Source organism: Bos indicus, chromosome 28, assembly GCF_029378745.1.
Source record: "Bos indicus isolate NIAB-ARS_2022 breed Sahiwal x Tharparkar chromosome 28, NIAB-ARS_B.indTharparkar_mat_pri_1.0, whole genome shotgun sequence".
Taxonomy (NCBI): Eukaryota; Metazoa; Chordata; class Mammalia; order Artiodactyla; family Bovidae; genus Bos; species Bos indicus.
In genome coordinates, this window is record NC_091787.1 from 16,297,858 (window position 1) to 16,322,826 (window position 24,969).

Genomic DNA, 24,969 nt, shown 5'->3' on the forward strand with positions numbered 1-24,969 from the left:
TAGTGGGCTACAGTCCATGGGGTCGATAAGAGTCGGACATGACTGAGCGACTTCACTTTCACTTTTCACTTTCATGCATTGGAGAAGGAAATGGCAACCCACTCCAGTGTTCTTGCCTGGAGAATCCCAGGGACAGAGGAGCCTGGTGGGCTGCCGTCTATGGGGTCGCACAGAGTCGGACACGACTGACGAGACTTAGCAGCAGCAGCAGCAGAATACATACAAGAGAAAAATGGTTAAATAAAGGTTTGAGAAAGTTAAACTCCACGTGACATTTTTCCTTGTTTTCCCCTTTATTCCGACTGAAGGTGGTGGCTCTTTTGTGACACTAGACCTACAGGAAACAGCCAAGGGAAATATAGCTAAATAGCAATTCCCCAGGTTCTGATTACTTTTAAGGTAGTTCTAACATCCTCATTTTTTCAAATCTGTTTGTCTAAATATTAGCAATCATCCTAAATGTCTCCATTAGTACTGATTTATGAGAATCTGCTTACTGTAGATAACCAGACACTGAAAACAAGTGAAAAATAAATTTACATCCAGACTGAAAATGACTGGTATATAGGTTTCTCATCATTTAACAATGAATCAGCTGGCATGTTTTCTTACATGCAAATAAGGTCTTTCAAAAATCATTTTTATCCATCACTCTTTTGAAAGGGTGGATATATCAGTCACAAGGAACTGGATGTTTCCTTTGTATTTTGTTCCAGCTACATCATCATAAGAGCCGCTGGAACTTTAACGACTCAATCATCAAGCTGCCTCAGAGAAGAAAGCTCTCAAGGGCCACATCTTCCCATAACATCATTCTCATTCTTCTCTGACATGACAATCTATTGTTTTATAAAAGCTGGTAAGTGAGGGGGGCGGAGCACAACCCACAGAAAGTCAGTGGAAGGAAGGCAGAATCTAGAATAACACTTTCCCTTCTCTTTTCCCATCCACAGACTGCCCTCCGGCTTTTTCCTTCCATTTCCATGAGTGCCAGCCCAGCCTCTTAGAATCTCTCATGTGTCTCATGGCTTCAGAGCCCCATGAAACTGTAAGCTCATCGTTGATAAGGACAGGAAGAGCACTTCCTTTACAACAGGGAAGAAGGCCAGGGAGGTCGGTTTACAGGATGCCCCCTGCCAAAGAGAAGCCCCATTCACTGCGCGAGGATGAAAATAGGCCACCCTTGGCTCTGCCTGAAGTAGGGCATCCTGCGATGCTGTTTTTATTACAGACTCAAAAGGTTCGTCTGTTCAACATGCCTCCACTTGAAAACCAAAGCTAAAATCATCTCTCTCCCGACTTGAAGTTGGTGGAGTTCAAAAATAAGCTTTCTGGGCCTGAAGCACTAATTGAATGAGTTATTACCAAGAAAATTCAGCCACAATAGAATCTCATGTGAAGACAGTAAAAGCTTATACAGCACCACTGTTCTCATTTTTTTTATATATCACTCCAAGCAAGTTGAGCAAGTAGGAAAAATAATATCACATTCTTCAATTTGAAAAACTTGTAAATTATTTTGAAAACTGCATTTCTACATCATAATATGTAGCAATAAGTACCATTCTTTGGTCTGGTGTGCCCAAACATCTATTTTGTTGTTGTTAAAATGTTTTTAAAGCAGGGTAACCATTCTCAAAGCTCAACATTCAGAAAACAAAGATCATGGCATCTGGTCCCATCACTTCATGGCAAATAGATGGGGAAACAGTGTCAGACTTTATCTTTTTGGGCTCCAAAATCACTGCAGATGGTGACTGCAGCCATGAAATTAAAAGACGCTTACTCCTTGGAAGGAAAGTTATGACCAACCTAGATAGCATATTCAAAAGCAGAGACATTACTTTGCCAACAAAGGTTCGTCTAGTCAAGGCTATGGTTTTTCCTGTGGTCATGTATGGATGTGAGAGTTGGACTGTTAGGAAGGCTGACCACCGAAGAACTGATGCTTTTGAACTGTGGTGTTGGAGAAGACTCTTGAGAGTCCCTTGGACTGCAAGGAGATCCAACCAGTCCATTCTGAAGGAGATCAGCCCTGGGATTTCTTTGGAAGGAATGATGCTAAAGCTGAAACTCCAGTACTTTGGCCACCTCATGCAAAGAGTTGACTCATTGGAAAAGACTCTGATGCTGGGAGAGATTGGGGGCAGGAGGAAAAGGGGACAACGGAGGATGAGATGGCTGGATGGCATCACCGACTCGATGGACATGAGTTTGAGTGAACTCTGGGAGACGGTGATGGACAGGGAGGCCTGGTGTGCTGCGATTCATGGGGTAGTAAAAAGTCGGACACGACTGAGTGACTGAACTGAACTGAACTGAACCATTCTCAAAATCTCAAGAAACTTTAATGCATAGAACAGATGAAAGATGTTTTAAGTATTAAGAGCTTTATAAAATCTCATTTAACTATTAAATTTACTCACTATAAGGATAGTTGGAGAAGGCAATGGCACGCCACTCCAATATTCTTGCCTGGAAAATCCCATGGACGGAGGAGCCTGGTAGGCTGCAATCCATGGCGTCGCTAAGAGTCGGACACGACTGAGCGACTTCACTTTCACTTTTCACTTTCATGCATTGGAGAAGGAAATGGCAACCCACTCCAGTGTTCTTGCCTGGAGAATCCCAGGGACGGGGGAGCCTAGTGGCTGCCGTCTATGGGGTCACACAGAGTCAGACACGACTGAAGTGACTTAGCATAGCATAGCATAAGGATAGTATGAATAATGAGGTTCCTTTGATTTGCCCCCAAATTTCAAACTGAGCATTATACATAATACTTATTTCAGCATTCAAATTATATCTGTTTTCTTTTAAGTTGGCAGTACTCAAAAATGACTCATTAATACAGAATCATTATAGAATAACTCTTAGTAACTATTAATAACCAATAAAGAATAGTTTTTAACTTTTTATCCTCCTGTCCAACTAAACAGAGGTTATGTTCCAAGCTTTACTCAAAGTATACAAAATTTTTTCAGCCAGACCACAAAAGTTAATGCACTAAGGATGGTTCAATATGCCAACATTTTATATTTCACTATAGTTTTTAATTAGTTTATAACTGGTCACTTTAAAAGTATTATCTTTCTTGCTTGATAAACACAGTTTAAAATTTATTTCCTTTACTTTGCCTATACATAGAAATCATTTGTTCACATTACACTCAAGAATTATTTTGACTTCAATAAAAGAATTAACTATATAATTTTAATTACATGTCTGTCTCATTATGTATCCTTCTAATTTTCTACATTTGAGGCACTGTGATTCCATCAACAGGTTAACCTTGTCACAGACTCTAACACCCCTGTTGCCTTCATTAGGCAAAGTCAACTCAATATTAAAATGAATTCTTTCTAGGTCTTAAAGGTATCAGTCCACTTTCCACTCAAACTTCCTTTAAAAGTCACTCCTTTAGGGAGACATGATGATAATATAGGTGCAAACATCTGCAAGATTTTTAAACAGTTTCCGCCTCAATGTATCCAAACAAGTCCTTTTTGGCCAAGGCAAATCTGTCTTATGAGCAGACCGGGCAGAGATGCTTGGGTTTTCATAGCCGGTATGGCTCAGCATGTCAACTTTTTAAAATGTTGTGCATATCACATAATTTGGAGGTCCACCTTTAGAGAAAAGTCTGACTCAATTAATCCCCAATCAGTGGAGGAGAGCTAGCAGGGGTTCCTTCTGGAAGCACCCTTTTCTTCCCTGCATCTGACCAGGAACATAAAATGCCCATGAGAGCTGGCCAGAAATCCAGTTAGGAGCCCGGCCACCTGTGCCCCTTTTGGATAAGCAAAAGTAGCTCACCTTCCCAGGAGACTGTGATTCACTTCCTTTGGGTGAATCACTGAATTTCCTACCACTAGGCAAAAAAGATTCATGGGCCTTTAGCTTCTGTATTTTGCATTAAAAAAAAAAAAAAAAACAGAGCTGTTGATACTCTGAGTAAAAAAACTATACATTAACCAATCTTTTTTCAAACTACCTAGCTTCTAGCCTGGTGGCACAGAGAAAGGGAAGATACGATTTCCAGTATTTCTCCCATATTCTGAATGCCTTCCAACACTGCTCACCTAACCAGACTAAGCAGGGATCAAGCTATTGGGTTGGCCAAAAAGTTCTTAAGATGTTATGGGAAAATCCTAACGAACTTTTGGCCAATCTAATACAATATGGTAACAAGAGGCTGAAACAGAACATGGTAATTTTAATCACACGTGTGTCTCCTCAGCATGTACCCTAATTCTCCACATTTAGGGTACTGTGATCATCAACAGGATGACCCTGTCGCATGTTCTGGCATCACCTTTAACCTTTGTCAGCCAACATTAACTCAGACTTAGCTGCTGGTCTTGTTTTGATCCCCTACCCCAAGTCCCTCCAAAACTCAAATCTTGCCTTGTGAGAGTCAACTCAGAGACTGACATCTGACTCCTGAATCCGTCTCCAAAACTCAGTCTCTGCTCGCTGTTGTCAGGTTCCTAATGTTGACGTGCATTCACCTACTGTCTGCCTGCCCTCTACTACTCAAGAGGGTTCCTTTCCCACTCATGGGGAAGGTAAAACCTGGAGAGAAAGAATTAGGGCCTCATGGTTTCCTTCAGGAGAATCTTCTTAAAGGTTTTGGGTTCTGTATTATTTTTAAAGGAAGAAATTCCCCCTTCACATCTGGCTAATCTCTGGGTCCTCGCTGTTTCTAGTCTGGTGTAAACTGTCAGTTTACAGTTGATTCTGAGAGTGAATCAGTGGTGAGGTAGAGGGTGGGGGATGTGGCGTAATATATAGAAAATATATAAGAAAAGATGTGATTTGGATCCGAAACTGGTTCAATCATGGGTCTGTTGCACTGTTTCTAAAGTGGTCCTGGTGAAGCTAATTAACCTCTCTACAAATTCTCATTTATTGAGGAATGTGCTATCTTTACATGAGGTAATTGTAAGCATTACAATAGGTAAGGGATGGAAAGAACCTTAAACAATATCTAGCACAGAGCACGAATAAAAACTGTTGGCTACTTTATTTCTCACTTATAAAAATATTCAGGGTAAGGTGTGCTATTCTGTGTAAAAAGCAGCTTCTCGAAATTGGCATCCCACAAGCAAGGGAGGAAATTGCTGGGAAATGAAAGTGTACTCTCTTCTGTCACATTTTTCTATTTGAAACTAGCTTCTTCCAATGATCTCATATTGCCATCAAAGTCACTTGAGGAAATGAAATTTGCCAGCAGCCCAGGAGTTCTATATTCTGTAAGTGTGGTCCATAATTCCCCTTAAAGGAAGATACAATTTAACATTTCCTAGAGTCACCTTGTATCTGGTATATCTTGGGCCACTGTGATATCCTTTCCCCCCCAAACAGAAGTTCACAACGTAGAGAAAAAGCTGATTGTGACAATACATACAAGGGTCGTATTATAATGTTACAGCAGCTATATTGAAAAAATTCAACAAGAACATGAAGGAGATAAAGACAGATCATTGGTTCTGTTCTTTGGAAGCAGAGGAGATTAAAGCAGAAGATTATTTTTTCTTATGAACTTGGCAATATTAGTTTGACTAGATGAAAGGGAAACAGAAAAAAAATAAGCTTCAGTAAAAATATCCACCACATATCAATGAGTAGTCTAAGGGAATGGAAGCAAAGAAAGTTATTAACTTGACCCAGAGCAACACAAGGCTTCCGATGATTTCCTGGGAGCTTTGCCTGTGCAAAGACGAGAAAACTGGGCTCACGTTTTAGGGTCTATAAATAATGTAGGAAAAGTAAGAAACCTGTTATTCTTAGCCCCAAACCACAAGGAGTTTACGGATATGCATCTCCTTTAAAGAGAACTGGATCAGCCTTAATGCTAGTGAAAAAATATGCAGATGATATATTTATTTTACTTATGGTGGGATTTTTTTATACAAAATAAGAATCAAACTAAATAGTACCACAAAATCCAGTGCAACAAAATGAATGATGGCACACGTATCACTAAGAACTTAAACTGAAAAGTATCCAATGTTACCTTGGGACAATCGGTTTACATGGAACAAACTATTCTCTCTCCAAAAGACAGATGTGTTATAGCGTGAGATTCTGTTCTTGTGACATTTAATAGGTCTCTTGGTCTGAGAGTCAAAGCTTTTGCCAACAGGTTCATTCTTCCTTCATCTAAAAGCTGTCTCCATTTGTAATCAGCAGCATATCTCTTTTCACCCTATTTCTCACTTCAAACCTCCGTAGGATCTCGCAGGTCTGAGAAACCACCACCAGGTCCTGTACTAACTAGAAATGTCAACCAGAATCACACACCTAGATGAGACGGGTGGGGCACCATGGACTCTTCCAGACCTCGCAGACTCAGTTGTTTTTGCACTCGCTTGGGAACATCCTCTATCCTATTTTAATCATCCGCTTTCATTGCCGAAGCATTATGCTCTGTCTTTTCTCATTCGGACTGATTGCCTCTTTTGTCAGCTCTAATTAATGATGCATAATGGCATTTAAAGCCATTTTCTTAAGCTTTCCCAGCTTTTATCACCAAGAAAGTAAAATGCAACCCTCTTTTGGAATATGCCCTTAATTAACCCACATGATCTCCGATCAGTCGCCCTGAATTTCTTCAACAGACTGTCCAGGTGAGGACACCTCCAGTAATCCACTGCTTTTAGAAAGCTACATGTTGTTAGAAACGTTATCCAATTGCTTGTTGTTGAATTCCCTGTGTTCATCTCTGACATATACAAGAGCTCCAGTGGCAGCAGCTTCAAAACTCAAGTCAAGAGTAAGACACAAGACAGAGGGAACCAACACATCAGCTCCGAAAAGCAGCGTCAGGAGCAACGGCTGAAGATAAAACCAATGTCGAATCTGTCACCAATCCCTTTGAGCACGTTCTCCATACACTCTTCTAGTCCTGAGCTTAGCTGCATACTTGCTCTGCAACAACTGTGATTTATCCGGAGAGAAGCCGAACAGCAGAAACACCTAAGCTGCGAATACACTGGTAATCACTTTTTGTCAGGAGTGACTCCTTAGGGAAGTAACAGCATGTCTCCCAGAGGCACAGGCAATGATTCAGCAAACTCAAGAAGCCAGAAAAGCAATATTTAAGAGAGCAAGAATCATTAGGAACTCAGGGAGAAAAATGTAACTTTGCATGGTACCTACCTAAGCAATTTGAAGGCACCAAAAGATAACAACTAGAAATAGTGTGTTAGAAGAAACAAACCCATACAATCTAGCAGATGTATGATCACAGAATTACTTTAAAAGATTGTCTCACACACACAAAAAAACACCACACATCTGGGTTATTTTGTCAGTTGTCCTAGTGGGCTACAATCAATATGCAAACTCTCAATTTTCCCAGAATTAAAATCAGTATCTACTAGGGTGGAAGTAGGGACCTATTGTTCAAAAACACAATAGAAATCACACAATTTCAATAGAACATTTCATTTTTTATGTCTTTTGCATATTTCTTAAAAAACTGACATGTCGTATTTGTTAAAGTTAGACTGGCTGGTGTTTCCAGGGCTTTCTGAAGGGCAGTGTTCAGATTTCATGCTCCTCAGTTACATATTTTGTACCTGTATTTATGTTGAGTTTATATTCTCACTAACATTTTTGAAGTCTCTAAGACCTTGAAGAGAAAATTTCTTCGTTTTCCTGATCTTGGAAGTATTACCCACAAAAAAAACTGTATTTCATAGTCCTATTGCCCATAGGTCTAAGAATTCTTTTTATTCTCACAGTTTCTATATAAAGATGTCAACAACACAATGTAAGCATAACTGTAAGTTTGTAAGTATGGATGGGCATCAAAATTACTACTAAATCTTATGAAGATACAATTCTATGGCCTGATCCTAAAGACAAATGGGGTACGGCTCTATAGTTACAGTATCATAATTATAATACCATATAACTATAACCAGTTTTTGAGTAAGAAAGGATTTCAGAATTATTCCGATCAAATACTCTCACTTTATAGTTTAAGACACTGAAGCCCAGAGTTGGTGCCCTCTAACTGATGAGTGGCTGGAGGCAAGGGTCTGATCTGAACACCTTTCACAGAATGCTGAACACCCATTTTTTACTTGTGAAGCAATCTACCCTGGAATGTCACACTGGCCTGTATCATATGGCCTCTCCACAGCACCACACCCTATCACAGCCTGTTAACATTTCATTAAAATGAAGGCCCTGGTTTCTGACCCATTCCCTCAAGGAGCAACATCCTTTCCCTGACACTGAGTCTCAGGGAGAAACTCTTTTCTCAAACCTTAACAAAAACTAATGAATGCCATGCTTCCCAGGCCACTTTATTACACTGCCAAATAATAATTAAAATTAGAATTAAAGTAACACATAATAATAAACATAATGTTTCACAGTTGCTATAATAGATTCACCATAAAATAACCAGACCAAAATGATCATTTCAGTGCACTGATTGATTGCTAATGAATAGCAATGTCCAGACATCTGTTATGGAGAATTTCTTCTGCTGATGCTGTAGATCCATCAATAAATGAGGGAAAATAAAGACTGTCAGCCAGGATGGATTCAACACTACATCAGGTTAAAGCGAGCTGTATGTACATAAGGCATACTTGGGCAGACTTCCTAGTTGAGGCGTATGCCCTGCCTCCAATATGCCATCAAAAAAATCAAAGAAAAACTGTCATCAAGAAAGGGCGATCAGTAACTCAAGGACCAGGTAATAACAGGGCAAGTACAGCTATTGTTTGAATGGCTTAATATCAGCTCAAGTGTTTGAAATGACTCCCTTGCAAACTCAGATTGGGCCAGGTCAAACATCACGCAGTCAAATAGAAACTCACACATTTCAGTTCTGACAGACAAAAGAGACTGAAGTGAAAATAGTGTCTTCTCACACTATTCCTTGATCTGCCATCAGCAAGCCAGCCTCAGCTGCCTGCCTACCTCCAAGTGGAGAGAAATGGGAGGGTCCTCAGAATACTGTTCAGATGGCAAAGAAACACACAGCCACTCAGGTGCCCTGGGGAACCAGAGGAAGAACAGAGGAAGCACAGGCTTAGGGTCGTGAAATTTGTGCTCCAAGAAGGAACCTGAAGAAAGAAGAGATTTACTATACTATTTTAAACAATTCTTGTTGAACAGAACAGGAAGATCTGGTCAAGGACTGGTAGCAGTTGGTGCTTTTCTGTGATTGGAAAGCCAGAGTTCTATATTCTAGACTAGTCTGTCGAGAGTTAAAATACACACACATACTGATAACCAGCAAGGACCTACTGGACAGCACAGGAGATTCTCCTCAAGATTCTGTAGTACACTAAATGGGAAAAGAATTTGAAAAAGAAAAGATATATGTATACATATTACTGAATCACCCTGCTGTATATCTGAAACTAACACAATATTGTAAGTCAGCTATAGTCCAACATAAATTAAAAAAAAATTTTTTTTAAATCACAGTTGATTATCTTACCTTCTATTCTGCTACCATAACGAAATCTTTAGTGACTTACCTAAAGCCACTAAAGTTTCAAACCCTGAAATTATAAATATATTGTCTTTGAAACAATAAAAAAAAATTCCAAAAGGGTAGATACATGTGTACAACCCCAAACTGTCAAAGATCTGTCAAAATGATCTGTTTTAATGAGGCCCCATTTCTTACAAGGAAGTCTCTGTGATATTCTGATTCTTTGTAGATAATCCAGCCTATTTTTTGTAACATCCCTAGAAGAATAACCGAGAAAGTTTTCCTTGATAAACCTGAGTATCAAGGTATGCATACTGAAGTCTCTTCTTAAAAAATGTTTAGTTCCTTAGGTTTATATTAGCCATCTAAGCATTTACAATTTCCTACACAGTTCTCAGCAAGACGTTAAATCAATTCAGCATTTTCACTTTCTTCTTCCTGAGTACGTGTCTCCTGTTTCAAACAACACCCTAAATGTGGTCTAACTGCATGCTGGATGTGTACTCAGTCTCAGTCGTGTCCAACTCTTTGCAGCCCCAAGGACTGTATCCCACCAGGCTACTCTGCCCATGGAATCTTCCAGACAAGAATACTGCAGTGGGTTGCCATTTCCTACTCCAGGAGATCTTCCCGACCCAGGGATCGAACCCACTTCTCTTGCATCTCCTGCGCTGTCAGCTGGGTTCTTTGCCACGAAAGCCACCAAATGTGGCTTTATTTTTTTAAAATTAGCTTTTTTAAAGGGGTGGACAGTGACATCCTTATTGGGGTACTTTCTTATTGGGTTTATAATTTGTCCACAAAATAAAATGAATTCATAGTTTTCTAGCATAGATGCACAATAAAATCACCTGGGGAGACTGTTAAGCATACGAATACCTGGGCCTCACCCCTAGAGATTCTGACTTAATTGGCTAGAGTGGTGCTTAGGTAACTAACATGTTTAAAAGCTTCCCAGGTACCCCCGCTATGTGGCACTAGGATATAACCAAAGCTGAGAACTTCTGCCCTGTATTCTTTCCCTCAGGTTTAATAGCTAAGACTTTTTCTCTTCTTCTGGATTTGTCCCATAGATTTTCTTAAATCTTACATTTATACACAGGAAGAGTTATCTCTTTGATACACTTTTGCAGATCTTGTTACAGTCCTTTTGTCAATCAATATATTTGCTTCTCTCCCAGATTTAAGAGAATGCGTATTACAGAAGCATTTTGTCTATATTTTATTATGGCTACTGACATAAACTAATGACTAGGTCAAGGCCTAAGGTGGAATCCTGTGACATGGTTTTTTTAAATGAACCTATCATCTTTTAGGTAAGATCATTCAACTATTTACCATTCTGTCTCTTCCAGCCATTTCTCCATCCTTTCCAAAAGAAAATCAAGAGTGATCCTATCAAACAGACATTAAAATTCCCTCATCAACCAGGTTAGCAACTGTGTCAATGCTAAGGAAAGTCTGATATGACAGCACTGCTTCATTTCATTCTCAGCTGTCACAGTTTAAGAACCCTGTTTTTTAAAAACCCAAATACCCAAGAATTATCCATATTTGAGAGAGTTGGTAGATACTCTTTGCAAATACTTTTCATTTTTTCCCTAAGCCTAATTTAATGAAGAGATATAATAAAGTCAACTCAACGCCACCTCCTCTAGGAAGTTTTTGTATTTATTTGGAAGAGAGAAGCTCTACGTGTATACAGTGCTCCATGGGGACTAATGGCTTCATTCCATCAACAAGACATTTTAATTCTCTGCTAAGGAACAAGATTCTTTGTTCTTTGCCAAGAAATGCACTCCTCTAAAACTCTGACACAGTCCAGCAGTACATAGAAGATGAGTGGTGTTTAACATGGAGAATTTATCTCCATGATATATTAAAGTCCACCTGCCTCCTGGGGACACTAGGCACACACATTAAGGAAGGAACAGCTACAAGTTTACTAGGAGATGCTAATGCCAGGGGTTGAGTGTGCTAGTTGGTACTTTTGTTACTATTCATTAGAGCATCTTATATCATGGTGCTAATCAAGAGATGAGCACAATATGAATTAGCTATTCAGAAAAGAAACATTCTACTTATGGAATCACTGGGAGTCTTTTCTTCTGTTTTTACATTTTTAAACAACATTTTTTGAACAAAATCTAGTGAACAAAATTTGAATCATTTGATTCAAATGAACAAATCTGTGTGTAACAAACAATTTTTTGGTAAACCAGATAACAGTGGGACAAAGAAATAACCTAATTATTTCAACATTTCTGCCATAACTGGTCAAAGATTTACAAAACACAGACAGACTCAGATTTTGAAAACAAACTTATGGTTACCAAAGAGGAAACACTGGGGGAGAGGGACAAATTAGGCATCTGGGATTAACACACAGATGCTGCTATATATAAAATAGATAGCCATCAAGGACCTACTGTATAGCACAGAGAAGTCTACTTGGTATTCTGTCATAACCTATATGGGGAAAGAATCTGAAAAAGAATGCATATATGTATGCATAATTGAATCCCTTTTGTGCAGCTGAAACACAACATTGTAAATAAACTATACTCCAATAAAATTTTTTTAAGATTCATAAAGTCTGGCTTTATGAAGACAGAGAGATAGATGGTCTTTACAAGAGTATTCTCCAACTACAAAACCTTAAACATTATCTGACCAAAAGTGATCTTTATATAAAGAACACTGTGTACTGAAAAGCTATTGTTTGCCAAAGTATCTTGTCTCTCTCCTTTAGCATATGAAGATGGAACATTTTTGCAGTACTTCTTGTCTTCAAAAGCCTAGTGTGTTAAGCCTAACTTGACTTGTTTTGCCTCCTGACAGATATTCAACAACCAAAACTTTAACACAAATGTCACTTATAATTTGATTGCAATGTATAGAACTAATTCTATATCTGTCATATTTAAAAAACACAAACTATATATCCTATATTAAAAAAAATAATGCTCAAAAGAACATTTCCTTCACCTATTGCAGCTCATTCTTTATCTTCAAATCAATGAGTCGTCCCCTACATCTTTTAGGTTATCCAAAGCAAAGGGTGCAGGATTCGACTTTCTTACCTTGCTTCCATAGCAAACTAGATTCTCAGAAGTTCTTCATTTACTACCTAGACCTGTGTGGGAGTTTTGCTAGTGAGTTATCAAATTCCAGGAAGCATTTGGAAGAATTTTTCCCTTGCCCCTAACGAGGAAGAAACCCCAGATTGCTGGACCCTACTTGAGCCATAAACATTCCTATGTACCCTACAAAAACTGTGGAGAAATCTTTATTTCAGAGTCACTTCAGTTCAGTTCAGTCACTCAGTCATGTCCAGCTCTTTGCAACCCCATGAATCGCAGCACGCCAGGCCTCCCTATCCATCACCAACTCCCGGAGCTCACTAACACTCACGTCCATTGAGTCAGTGATGCCATCCAGCCATCTCATCCTCTGTCGTCCCCTTCTCCTCCTGCCCCCAATCCCTCCCAGCATCAGAGTCTTTTCCAATGAGTCAACTCTTCGCATGAGGTGGCCTACTTAAAGTACTGGAGTTTCAGCTTTAGCATCATTCCTTCCAAAGAAATCCCAGGCTGATCTCCTTCAGAATGGACTGGTTGGATCTCCTTGCAGTCCAAGGGACTCTCAAGAGTCTTCTCCAACACCACAGTTCAAAAGCATCAATTTTTCGGCTCTCAGCTTTCTTCACAGTCCAACTCTCACATCCATACATGACCACTGGAAAAACCATAGCCTTGACTAGATGGACCTTTGTTGGCAAAGTAATGTCTCTGCTTTTCAATATGCTATCTAGGTTAGGTCCACAAAAAACTTGTGCATCAAAGTTCACAGCAATATTTTTTCCAAAAAGTGGAAACAAGCCAAACACCCATTAGTTACTCTTTCTAATCATCTAATCATCAGTTACTATCTCTAGGATATGTTTATTTCAGCCACTAAAAGGATGAAGTTCTGATACACACTACAATATCAATGAAATTTAAAAACAGTATGCTAGGTGAAAGAAGACAGTCACAAAGGACCATATAAAGTATGATTCTATTTATGTGAAGTGTCCAGAATGGGCCAATCTATAGAGTTAGGAATTAAACCGACAGTTACCTGTGGGACCAGGGTGTAGGACAATTGTAGGGGGGGCAGGTAACAGAGTACCTGTTAATAGGAATGGGGTTTCTTTTCAGAGAGGGCTGATGAAAATGTTCTGGAGTTGGTACTGATGATTATACCACACTGAATAAACCAAAAGACATTGAGTATTAAACTTCAAACGGGTGAAATATAATGTAGATTCTATCTCAAAGCTATTTAAATAGATATGTTGATGAAGCTCAGGGAATATACACAATTTATCCAAGATACAAAATGTACTAACCAACTAAAAACCAATTATTTGGCAATTTAATGTGTTATTGCAGCCCTGTTATTTGACATTAAAACAACAAACTTTCATAGGCAAAAAGAACAAACTCAAATATTACCACTTAGCCATTTCTTATGCCTTGATTCAAGCAATTTAGTCATATATATTAGAGTTTCCTCTCCCTATGTGGTCACTGCAGAAGTTTCATTTCGATAGTAAGATTATTCCACCAACATCTAGCACCCTGATCCTGAATTTGTCTTTAACACGATGTAGGAACCATCATGAGATCTGTGGCGAAGTATGGCTCTATTCCTCAAAGATTTCAAAAATAATTGCCAAACAAATTTATGTTTATTACATTTAAATGTCAAAATTATTAACAAATGTATAGTTAGTCATAGCCTGGTATTGTTCATCTTTCATGAGAATGTTTTTCACCTAAACATTTATAAGAAACATTTCAAACACATCTTATATTCAAATTTTTCATAATTTAAGAGTAAAAATGATTAAACTATTTTTTTTTAACAAAAATAATTCCAGGTAAACCTGCGGTTCCTGACCTTTTTGTCACAGGGACTGCTTTTGTAGAAGACAATTTTTCCGCAAAACGAGGGGATAGCTTGGGGATGATTCAAGTCAATTACATTTACTGTGCACTTTATCTCTAATCTAACGTCACTGCTGATCTGACAGGAGGTACTGGTCCACGGCACAGAGGTGGGGGACTCAATGTAAACTATGCATACTGCTTCCTCATGGCAAAGGAGAGCAGGTAATTAAATGGAAAAGAAATCAGTTTAAAAGCAAACAACAACAACAACAAAAATCCCAGATTTTATTCCACAGAATTCTTAGACTACAAAATACAAAAGTTCAGGAAAACTAAGAAACACTAGTTGCAGATCAATGAAAGATAAATTAAATTCACATACACACAACACTGAAATCAGTAAGCAATAGAAAGTTAAACTTAATAATTATACTTATTGATAAAATGGAAAGAAACAAATTTTACACACTTATGTGTTCTAACACCTTTCATATTTAAAACAGATAATGCCCATAGCTGGTGGGAAAACTTCCATTTGTGAATTAGGCAGAATGGATTTTTGTACAGATTCCTGAAAGACAAAGAAACAGCTATAATTTGACTATACGTATATTTAAGTATGACTATACAATATTCCACAAACCAATATTTCAACTAAAATTGCAAAATCACATTTTGGAGATCCAACTGTCTCTCTTCCTTTCTATTCTCAGTGGTGCCTTAATCAACCTCATACTCTGGTTATCAGTTCATCCACAAGGGTACTCGAGCCTGGTTTCAAATCCCAGCTCTGCCACCTACTAGTTAAACTTCGGTAGGTTTACTTTCCTTGAAAATGGAGCTGATAGAAAAGCCAATATTACTGTCAGAATACATAAATGCCACAACTAAAGCACTTTAACATAACACCTCACAAGATTCAGTAAACAAAGGTCAGTATTATTTGTTACTCTATGCCATACATTGAGTAAGAGATAAGGCTCAAATGAAACACTAAGGGAGCCTTGCCTTGATCAATAGTCTTTTCAATATTTCTTGGTGGTTATCATCAGTAGACCACTTTGAACTCACATGGAACATGAGCTGAACACATTTCTTTTACATTGGGTACTTTTATTAATATTTAAAATCTGGCTATCAACATATTATTGGTAAGTCACACCCTTTTGTTTACCTTGTTGGAAAAATCAATTTGGGCCACTCTAAGTAATTCTCTCACCTAATCAATTGTGACACATAGATGGAACTCAGGCATCACAGACATTGAGCTTTAGAGGCTAGGCTGAATAGTTACAGATAAAGTCTATGATAACCTGTTTATTTGTCTGTAATTTCTTTCCAAGCTCTTAACTTTAGACTTAGTAATACAGAAGAGTAGACTTAGTAATACAGAAGCGCCAACAGGGACTGAAATCAGAGTTAAATGCTGTCTTCCTCATACAGATAAGGAAATGTTTATAAGAATCCTCTGTATTGATATATGAAGTACTTTGGATTTTCTTTGGTTTTCAGAAATCACAGTAACAGCAGGATATAAAGCATTTGAGGTTTGAGAAGCCCTCAGTATCACAGGGGAAATGTGCATTTTACAGCTCAATGTTGTTGTTTAATTGGATAGGGATTAGTCAGTTCAGATAACTGTGTAGGCCTCAGCTGTTCAATTATATGATTACACAGTAGGGGGGCTGTGTTTGGTAAGTTAGATAATCGTGACAATAAATAAACCACCATGGCCTTGCAAGTCCATATTTTCTTCTACTAGGCGATACTTTACTTTTCCATCATATCAATGAAATATAATGGTTAAGCAACTTCATAATCATATTTCGGAAAAATAAATCCAACAAGTCACTGTCTTGTCATAGAAGGTTAGACAACATCAGAGCCAGCTGACATAAGGAAAAGGAAGTTCAGAGGTCAGGCTGAGGAAAGACATCAGCTGTGTGTCTGGCCAGCGGCAAGTGCATGATCAATGCTGTTGTCTTTCTGGTCCCAACACTCAAACCCCTGCTCCTTACTGCAACACTAACCTTACAGAAAAACCAAAGAGATAAAAAAAGAGCCATATAGACCAAGGATGGGGAGCAGGGGGAAGGAACAACACAGGTGGATGTAGTTCAATAATTAAAAGAAAATCAAAGAATAAGGTAGAAACACAACTGCAAAAGAATAAGGTTGACAGCTGCTACTGCTAAGTCACTTCAGTCGTGTCCAACTCTGTGCGACCCCATAGACGGCAGCCCACCAGGCTCTCCTGTCCCTGGGATTCTCCAGGCAAGAACACTGGAGTGGGTTGCCATTTCCAACTCCAATGCATGAAAGTGAAAAGTGAAAGTGAAGACGCTCAGTCGTGTCCGACCCTTAGCGACCCCATGGACTGCAGCCTACCAGGCTCCTCAAGGTTGACAGAATAAAACTTAAAAGGGAAAAAAATGTAGTTGCTAAAGTTTTTAAAAAGCCGCCCTTTCCCACATGTTCCAAACAAATCTTCCTTTTCATCTCTTTCCCTGATTTCCACTACTCTGATTTTCCATGGTATATTATATTTCATCTCCTCTGGCCATCATTATTTCTGAACACCACTGATTTTTTTAAAAATCATCTTAAAATATCAATGGAATATTTCTCTAGGCTTTTTAAAAACATTCATTAACATTACATGAAAGATTCCAAATCATATCATATAGATAAATACATTAACAAAAAAAGTAATAAATGCAGTGTTAGGAATTTCAAATACAAAAATATATAAAAGGCAAAATACTGGGTTGGCCAAAAAGTTCACCTGGATTTTTCTGTAAGATGTTACACAGAAAATCCTAGATGAATTTCTCGGCCTACCCAATGTAGGCTAACAAGTCTCTATCCCTAAAGGAAACAAAACTGATAGTTTTTGTGGGGGAAAATTACCTAGGTACATACATATATATACATGTGTATGTATACATGTATTTGTGCTATGAAAGTTTAATAGTTTTTGTTAGTTTTCATTCTAAATAAAGGGTACCATTTTGTATAATCATTTTGCTTTTATCAACTTATTATTATATGCCGAAGACCTTCCCATGTAGATATGTTTATATGTTTTAATAGCTGCCTGGTATTCAATTGCATGGATGTGATGACATTAATACCTTATAGTGCAAGAGACCCAGGTTTGATCCCTGGGTGGGGAAAATCCCCTGGAGAAAGAAATGGCAACCCGCTCCAGGATTCTTGCCTGGAAAATCCCATGCACAAAGGAGTCTGCAGTCTATGGGATCGCAAGAGTTGGACACAGCTTAGCGACTAAACCACCAGAAAGAAAGCTGAAATGACTACCCTTGCACTTCATCTTGGGAGCTTCTTTTTATGAGGATGCTAAATGGATAAATTCTTAGCAGCTAAATTGTTCAAAGATTTTAGACAATTTAAGCTCTGAAAAAATTGCTAAATTGCTTTCCAACAGTGTTCGAATAATTTAAAACTCCCACCAACAAGATAAAAAACAATCAATTTTCCCATACCTTTTATGTAATAACATACATTCTTTACCCATGGACTGACAGCAGGATATATTTCTGAAATACTGTATGGGCATACCGCATTTTATTGTGTTTCACTTTATTGCACATCTTACAAACTGAAAGTTCATAGCAACCTTGCATCAAGCAGGACTAGCAGCACCATTTTAACTGAGGTAGGATTATTTTTTAATTAAAGTACGATGTTGTTTAAGACGTGTTATTGCACCCTTAACAGGCTATACTATAGTGAAAACATAACTTTCCATGCAATGGGAAGCAAAATTCACGTGACTCACTTTATTGCAATATTTACTTTATTGTGGTGGTCTGGAACCAAACCAACACTATTTCTGAAATATGCTTGTGCCAGAAAGTACTCATGAACCCCAGATTAAGTCAGCTGAGATGGAAATATGACATACAGATACCTGGCATTATTGCTTTCATTTAATGGTGCCACCGCTGGATACTGGATCCTGTACTGCTAATAGAGGTTTTGAGAGAAAGTTCCAAGTAGGAGCCAAGAGCAGATTAACAATATTATTAATATTTGATAAGGACTCATTATCATAGAAAGCCCTTGCATTCTCAGGATTAATTTCAGAGAAACTTTATTGAAAAACTTTTGGAAAAGGAAACAAGATCTTATCAGATCAAGTGGCTTCTAATTTAGCATTTCAAGTCATGCTTCTGACAGATGTCAAATAACAGACTTGGAGAGAGAGGTCTTTAGGGATCCAAGGCAGAGACTAATTGAACTGTCTTCAAGCAGACACACATGGCTAAGCACCACTGCAATCGCCTTTACAATTACGGAGCAGTGCTGATCTCAAGATAGAGCACTGGCATTGATGCCCTTAGGCTGTTATCTAAGGCTAACTCAAGACAAGGAGGAGTGTCCACCGATAATTTATACCACCACATTAATTTTTCAGTAACAATCTGACCTCCAGCCTAGATTTAAAACTAAAATTTTTCATAAATATACAAAAAAATAAACTTCTGTGGTGCTAAATAATTTATGGTATTTGGTAGGAGAATGTGGGAGAATTCTAGTGTGTTGAGGTGACTATTTTGGTGATAAGTACTTGACTTAATTAACAGGAATTTTTTTGGTTTGTTTTTGTTTTTTTTTTAATGTACAAGTAATAGAGTGCACAATTGAGAATAGTTTCAGCACAACTTGATGTTTAACAATACCAAAAAATGCTCACAATATCAAATTTAAAAAGCAGGATATTTAAAAATCAAATTTAAAAACCTGAATGTAATATATGAGTCCAAGTTTATAAATACTCACAGACATGTCTACACACATCCACAAACATTCACACTCATATTTGAATGGAAAAAAATTCTGGAAGGGAAATGCCTGAAAGTAAATGATTTTTATCTAAATGACTGATTTTCTTTTTATGTTCCTATTTTCTACATTTTTACAAATAACTACATTAAAGGCCTACATTTATTCATTTTAAAAAACAGGATATAAAACTACTATGTATACAATAAACAACAGGTTCTACGCAGCTCACAGAACTGCGTTCAGTAACCATAGTAGCAAAGAATATGAAGCAGAATATACATGTAACTGAACCACTTTCCTGTTCAGCAGAAATTAACACATTGTAAATCAACTATACTTCAAAATAAAGCCTTTTTAATTAAAAAAAAAATAACAGGATACAAATCTTCTTTCCAATGCTTCAAAGTTTTCAGAGACCTAAGCGTACTTTGTCCACATACTAATTCTATATCAAATACATAAATATAACAGCTTCAGGGTTTTCCATTTACTAACATGACTCAGAAAACATTGAAGCAATAATGGTATGTTCTAATGTGATCCCATAACTAAAATAATAAGGTGAGAGTGAAGACCCCTTTAAGAAAGGCACCACCTTCCCATCATGTTTATGTAGGAACACTGTGTGACATCCTTCACTGAAGGAACGATTTCAGTGGCTTCTTAGCCTCACGGACACATGCTAGAGCTGAGGAGGCTGGAGTATAAAAACCTATGGAAAACCGTGAGCCTCTTACGGGAGTACCTATTTAACAACCTAGGAAGGAGTGGAGGGTGATGACTTGACCCCATTACCTTTCTATCAGAATCAGTGCTGTCTTACGATAGAATAAAAGGCCAACAGATAACCAACAAGGACCTACTGTATAGCACAAGGAACTTCCAATATTTAGTGATAATCCGTACGAGAAAAGAATCGGAAAAGGATGAAAATATGTATTATATGTAACTGAATCACTTTGTTGTATACCTGAAATGAGCACAATTTGTAAATCAATCAAATTTTTTAAGAATTGAGAAGTGTGAACTTAAAAAAGAAGAATAGAAGGCTACTAGAGCATAGGGAATTCTCAATATGCTGTAATGACCTATATGGGAAAATACTCTTAAGAAGAGTGCATATGTATATAACTGATTCATTTTGCTGCACAGCAGAAACTAACACATCATTGTAAATCAACTATACTCCAATAAATTTTTTTACAAATCGAAGCCCAAGTTTACATAACTTTCAAAGTAAAAGAAAAAAATTTTCAAAATTTCCAATGGAATTTCAAGCTTGCTACAGTCTGTGATGACTATCAATTCACTGTCCTTCAGGAGTGTTTCCAAAAGTCTGGGGAATTCCGGAAAGGGGGTTGAACACAAACCCAGAGAGGAGGACAAGGTGCGGACTTAATGAAGACAGCGCTCCCCCAGACCTCATGCACAAGCAGAGTTAGAGATCTTTCAGGCATTCTAGTGACAGAGGAAGGACGAAACTTCTTTAGATTGCTAATGTCACCCCAAAGAAAAGGCAGCCAATGAGAAAGAGAGGACTTGGAAACTCCTGATGGTCCAGTGGTTAGGACTTGGCACTCTCATGCTGGGGGCCAGAACTGGGGAACAAAGTTACGAAGTTCCTGCAAGCCACACAGTGGGACCGAAACAAAAAAAAAGAAAGAGAGAGAGGACTCAAGATAACTTTGCTTCTCTCTGAAAAGTAGGAGGGTCACAAAGACAGGAACAACAGGTAAAATCAAGTGAAACACTTATTTCCAAGCTTTATATGAAAACTTTCAAGGATGTGCAAATAAAACATTAAGTCTGGAGGATTTCAGAATCTGAGTTCATACTTTGGCCTCCAGCAATTACAGGCTTTGAAAGGACTTAGCCCTGAGTTTTTCTCGAGGTTAAGAAAGAATATGACTTAATGAGAGGCTCTGTAGGCTTTTAGGGAATTTTCTAAAATGAATCTAAAATCTAATTATTCCACATGTAATTGTATGTTTTAAAATATTCCCTGTTCATTTCAAAAGAAACACATGTGTATATACATTTTTAGCACATATACACTACTCTGTGATTGCTAGTTATATTTCTAAAAGGGAAAATATGGAAATTTTTTCTTTATGTTTTTCTTCATTTAAATTCTTTTCTACAAAGATTTTATATCTAGATGAGAAATCACATATAGATAAACACATACACATATATATATACATATGTACATATATAATTTAAATATTATTTTGTTAACCCCAAACCTTCATTGTCTTATCTACCGAAATAATGCATGCCACTCAGGAGCTACCATTCAAATCCAATTAGAAGATCAACTCAAAATTCATAAAACTTGATAGTAGCATTGACTCATTCAAAAATACTGAAACACATATACTAATGCAGAATAGAAATAAATCCTTGAATACAAACTTCAACTTTTTTTTTATATATATACAGGCAAATGGGCCCACTGATAACCAAGTCTATCAATCATAATCCTTATTGGAAAAACATACATGAGATAAACCGTGACAAGTATTACCATCTCGCCATCTTCTAGAAAGACAAGTTGAAAATAATAATCACCCTGTATCGATGGTCACCAACTAAAGACAAGAAATGCATTTCTTGTTTACTGGTATTAGCTGTGTCTGTAAATTTTGATTTGTTGATCACATCACCTCTCCAGATGTTTTACTTTGATTTCAGAATTGACAGAATTCAAATTTTCCCTATTCAAGAGAGAAGTTATCTTTATTTTATTTATTTTTCCTAGCCCAAACAAATACATCTGAAAGGCTATTTTTAAAAAGGTGACTAAAATATTTAATTTTGAAATGTTTCTCAGCTCTACAAACAAAACCTATTAATAGTTACAAAGCTTAGAATGATCTTTTTTCTCAAAGAAAGAAAATGTTAGTAAGTGATCACTCCCAATTACACACAGATACATTTTAACTAGGTAGAGCATCCCTGGTAGCTTAGCTGGTAAAGAATTTGCCTGCAATACAGGAGATCCGGTTCAATTCCTGGGTCAGGAAGATCCACTGGAGAAGGGATAGTCTACCCACTCCAGTATTCTTTGGCTTTCCTTGTGGCTCAGATGATAAAGAATCTGCCTGCAAAGCAGGAGACCTGGGTTCAATCCCTGGGTTGGGAAGATCTCCTGGAGGAGGGCAAGGCAACCCACTCTAGTATCTTGCCTGGAGAATTCCATGGACACAGGAGCCTGGCGGGTCACAGTCCACGGGGGCGCAAAGAGTCAGACACAACTGAGCGACTAAGCACAAGCAGAGAGCCCATCTCAAACACTGGCTGTATGCCACCTACACATCTGTCCATCTTGCCTCCACATCTGCTTTGGTCTCATGGCATGCAATTACCTTTTTAAAAATCTAGTTCCATAGTAGCCAAGATAACCTCAAAATGTATCATCAATGACCAATGTGCAGGCAGGACAAGAATTAAAAGGAAATTTTTCATTAAACAACAAAAACTAAGACTTGACATCGTCATGGTTTATTGTTGTTGTCTTAATATTTTGCCTTCAGTTGTGAGGCCAGAAGTTAAGAGAAATAATGGGATACCTAGATGTTTGTTATGAATTTGGTAACAAGGTTCTCAGAATGAAAGAATAAAACATTCTAAAAAGGACCCAAATGGAAGAAAAAAAGAAAATAGAGCTTCAAACTTGCTCTACAATATAGTTTTCATACTGAAGAGGGAGAGAGGTAGTAGATTTGAAGGAACAAATGCAATAGCCTTTAGACTCATCAACACTCAAAAAATAGGCAGAAACTGTTTTGTTCCAACTAACAAAGAACTTCATATTTAAAACTATAACCTCCTATAGGTACTGGTTATAATCCACCTGATTATTACTCAATTTCAACAAAATTTAAGTCAACAGATGTGAACATATACCATTCAATCTAGCATTTATTTAGCACATATATGATTAGCCCTTTGTTAGAAACTGGAAACACAATGAAAATGAAACAGAGGGAATATAAGAAGGTGATGGACACAGAAATAAGGGAGAGAAAGGTGATCAGAGGGAGCTTCCCAGTTAAGCCACTTGGCTCTTCAGTATGTTTGGTAGTTCTTTCCCTGAACTACAGATGGTAATACAACTTGACGATACTGGCCAAAGTCATTCAAATATTTCCACCAAAGTTTTTGCAAACTGTGGTAACAATGGCCTTTCCAGGTAAGATTTCCTTTGGATTGAAAAACAGTTGACATAGTTTTGGTTCCATTCATATGTCTCATTATAAATTATCATGTTGCTTTATATATCAACATCTTAAAGATTTGGTTTCTTATGATCAGTTTCCTTGAATGAGTTGGTCAATGAAAGTGCTGACACCTGATGCTTCTGGACTTTCAAGCTAAGCACCAGATTTTAGAAGCTAATGACCTTACTGAGCTACTCTCCCTGAAGAACCATCCAATCTTCCTGGTTAATCATCTAACACTGAAATTTTCCTTTAAAGCTTGCTCAAAGTGATATTAGTAAACCCATGTAACAGGACACTGGTTGCCGAAGTGCAGCAAGGAGTACTTTAAAGCTAAATTGTGACCTTTCTACCAGCCTATGTCCAATCTCAAGTTGGCATGATGAGGATCTTTGGAAATTTTAGAGAAAGACTGGCACGAGGCAACTCATGCACACGTTTTTAAGGCAATTTCATCGTATTTCTCAGTGTGACTAATACCAAGGCTGCTAGCCAAAATCATGCCTTACATTCTGGTGCCTGACTTTTGAGTGAAATTTCATGGCCCCGACTGACTACAAACACAGATCACACATCCGAATCTATTAAACCTGAGAGCAAAACCCATCACATTGTACTTCTGCTTGCAAACTATCACCGACACCAAAACATACCGTCTTTATCTCCAGTAAGCTGCAAAGATTTAGAGTTTCCTGAGAATTGGGGTTGATAGTACACACTTACTGAGAGTTAGTCCCTTAAAAATGTATTTACCAGAAGCAATAGTGGATGTTGCTATGAAATCCTGGCATTGCTCAAAAAAATAAGTCAGACTGAAGTCCTGGCACAGTTCTTCTTCTCTGTTCTTTAATTCTCTTATTCCCTCCCACTGCCCATATTGCTCCCTTCATTCTGAAAAGTAATGCCTTCTGTCATCTCCTGTTGTTCCTGAACTCCCAGCTCCCACCCGTAAGCCTTGCTCCTGTCTTGCTGTCTCTGAGGCTCAAATGGCAAAGCTCTACCTGCCCAATGATAGTCATAGGATACTGAAACCCCAAGTGTCTGCACCATCACCAATTTCAAATCCCTCCTTCAAACAGAAGACACGATGTCCAGACAGCAACTTTCCTCAGGTCAGGGAATTGTTTCTTGTCAGAATCCAAGATCTGAGCCAAAGGTATTCCCAGTCTTTCCTTCATATCCAGTCACAGCCATCTCAAAATCTCCATCAGATTTCCAAGTATTCTTAGAAGCTGAATCAAATTAACCACAACTGCTCTCTAACAATATCTAAGATGTTTCATTTCTTTAAGAGAAATAAAGACAAAATACTTATAATTTTACCCAAGATAAGAAACTGATCCCAGGGGGGGAAAGCCAACAATATAACACATATATAACAGAAAAAAATGGTGAACTGAGACAAATTAGTGAACAAATCACACAATTAAATTTTGAATATCAAGGAAATAGCTACATCCTTCTAGGGCTTATTATGTATGTGTCAGTGATAACCTCTATAAGGTCCATTATTTTGCTTAATCCTTAT

The 24,969-nt window shown here is 37.8% G+C and overlaps 1 protein-coding gene across 1 annotated transcript in view; it reads right to left on the minus strand.

Annotated features, from left to right (window-relative positions):
• LOC139180332 (uncharacterized) overlaps positions 1-24,969 on the minus strand; it is a 368,615-nt gene that overhangs the window by 74,551 nt on the left and 269,095 nt on the right. Inside the window, exon 5 of the mRNA XM_070781800.1 lies at positions 1-24,969. This exon is cut by the window's left edge and continues 74,551 nt beyond it; it is cut by the window's right edge and continues 25,889 nt beyond it. The gene's annotated coding sequence lies outside the window, so the exon portion shown is untranslated.